General features: G+C 46.0%; 1 protein-coding gene and 1 long non-coding RNA gene across 13 annotated transcripts in view; one reads left to right on the top strand and one right to left on the bottom strand.

Moving 5' to 3' along the window:
• Nucleotides 1-2283, bottom strand: part of LOC116079901 — a 5314-nt gene extending 3031 nt beyond the window's left edge. The window contains exons 1-3 of one of the 2 annotated variants that reach the window (XR_004114202.1): nucleotides 1913-2282; nucleotides 1633-1726; nucleotides 502-574 (exon numbers count right to left, since the gene is read on the bottom strand). This is a non-coding gene — a long non-coding RNA (uncharacterized LOC116079901). Of the gene's footprint in view, nucleotides 1-501; nucleotides 575-1632; nucleotides 1727-1912 lie in introns of those variants that run through there. The other variant, XR_004114201.1, reaches the window with a different exon arrangement.
• The window catches only part of Rgs6 (regulator of G protein signaling 6), a 559464-nt gene that overhangs the window by 23770 nt on the left and 533307 nt on the right, over nucleotides 1-2387 (top strand). The window lies entirely within an intron of this gene.

The raw sequence follows: 2387 nt of genomic DNA on the forward strand, positions 1-2387 counted from the left end.
TCCTCAGAGTCAAGCTGTCTCTGTGATCCTGTGATTCTGGGATCCTCTAATCCTGGGCTTGTTAGAGCGCCTGGGAGTGGAACTTCCTTTGGGTGTTTTGGGGACTGGCTTGTGCCCAAGGTCTGCTCAGGGAACCTGTCCAGACAGACTGGAAGGAACCTGAGCCACTGAGCTGGCGGAGTTCCTGAGTGCCTGGGTCCTGCTGGTCCCAGTTATTCCTGGTTGTTGAGATAGATGTTGTGTCCTCTTCACCTCTGATCCTGGGCATGTTAGAACACCTGGGAGTGGAGCTTCCTCTGGGTGTTGTGGGACTAGCTACGGAGTTTGCGCCCAAGGTCTGCTCAGGGCACCAGCTGGCCCAGACAACCCTTCTGTAGTTTTTAAGAGCTTTGTTTATTATAGCAAATGCAAAAACAAAGACCAAATCATCTTTCATTTTTCATCATATGCTAGACTATTTTGTATAAGGTAGATTAATTTGTTGAGACTGTTGGGCAGCTGGGTGATTTAGAGAAGATTGTATTTATTTGTATGTCTTGAGGTGGGTAATGGAAATGTCAACTTCCCCAATACACTTGGAAGTAAAATAAAAGAAACATGGATTAGTTGAGTAGACTTATTATTATTAGTTTAGTAAACTAATGGCATTACCATAATACTATGTTAATACTATGGATTCCTGGACTTGTGCATCACCCATTCTTTGGAGGTTATTTCACTGGAGATCAAGACAGATATGTTGAAAAGACTCAGAATATTGGTTTCAGTCCTGGGTTGGGATTTCTAGTGCCTGTTACTTAGTGTAAGTTCTATTTGTTCTCAAGTCTCAACGTACTTATGCTCAGAGTGAGAGTAATGCCTTTCACTTATTTCAGAGGCTTGCTGAGCTGCCAAAGGGAATCCAACGGGCAGACAAGGCTGAGGAACATTGTGACAGGGATCAGATGACTAAATACGTTACTCATGATCACACAGCACTTCAATGACCTTGAATAACATATCTGGTATCTGACCTAGGAGTCTTGTTTTCTCTGTGAAGTTGAGTTTCTGCTTCAATCCAGGAGGGTGGGGGTGGGGTAGGGAAGGAGGCTGTATGGGGAGGGCATATAACAGAGCCTCCCTTGCCTTAGTATGTCTGCCCGCCTGACCTGGGATGAGGTGAGGGACCAGGTGAGTGGAATCTAGGCCAGTGAGCCTGAATCTCCCTAGGGGCACTGAGTTAAGTCTCCAGGGACTGCCCTTGGCCACTGGATCAGACTTTCTAGGGCATGGGGTCTAAGAATGTACTTGTTTAGATCAGTGGTTCTCAACCTTCCTTATGCTGCGATCCTTTAATACAGTACTTCATGTTGTGCTGACCCCCAACCATAAAATTATTTTCTTGGATATTTCATAACTATAGTTTTGCTACTCCTGTGAACTGTCATATAAATATCTGTGTTTTCCAATGGTCTTAGGTAACCTCTGTGAAAGGGCCATTTGACTCCAAAGGGATTGAGAACCTACAGGTTGAGAACCAGTGGACTTTTCTAGTGTGGTTCAGATGCTCAGGCCTTCTTTGGGGAACCTGAAAGTTCTAGGATGGCAGATCAATTATGTCCCAGGAAAACAGCAGATGCCTGGCAGAGTTACCTGTATTAGCCTCCGGGAGTTGAGCACTGTCTCCTCGCTGTAAGATCTTGGGTACAATCCTCTGGTGAGCTGCTCTGTGATTGGGCCAATGAACCTTGAGCATATAAGAAATGTCAAGTTGGTAGGCTATGGTAGTAGGAAGAGTTGTTTGTTCTTAGGGTTGTTTTCAGTCTTCCCTCTTGAGGTTCCTGCCCACTCAGTCATATTAGAGCTGTGTTACCAAGCTTGTACTGTGGAGCTAGCAACACAGCTCATCATCTGTCCCCCCATAATTGCTTACCGTTGATCTCTTTAAAAAAAAAAAAACAAAACAAGAACATTGGCTTCAAGAGGTGAAGGCAAACAATAAGTTGATGTAACATGGTGGAGAAGGAATGATAACACCAGGGCTTTGTTCAGTGGCATGAAGACGCAGTCACCTGCACAGCCACGGACTCATTTCCTTTCTAGTTGACACCTCCCTGACTTGGGGTGTTGGGGGCTGGGTCCTGAGAGTGGCAGGCCTGATGTTCGAGGGTCTGTGTGACACTGTCTCATGGCTAGGGTGCTCTCCCTCTAGTGCTGCCTTCGGCCATCTGAGAAAATGCTTACTTTCCTAATGTTCGCTCGGGATAGAATCAGAGTATTGCGGAGCTGGTGTGGTAGGCTTTATCTCCATTCTGAGATAGGCAATCTGGAACTTTACCTGGATAGATTCTAGAACATGACAATTCTCCCTCCCTCCCTCCCTCCTTCCCTCCCTCCCCTCCCTCCTT

This window comes from Mastomys coucha, unplaced genomic scaffold (assembly GCF_008632895.1).
Source record: "Mastomys coucha isolate ucsf_1 unplaced genomic scaffold, UCSF_Mcou_1 pScaffold6, whole genome shotgun sequence".
In the NCBI taxonomy this organism is placed as follows: domain Eukaryota; kingdom Metazoa; phylum Chordata; class Mammalia; order Rodentia; family Muridae; genus Mastomys; species Mastomys coucha.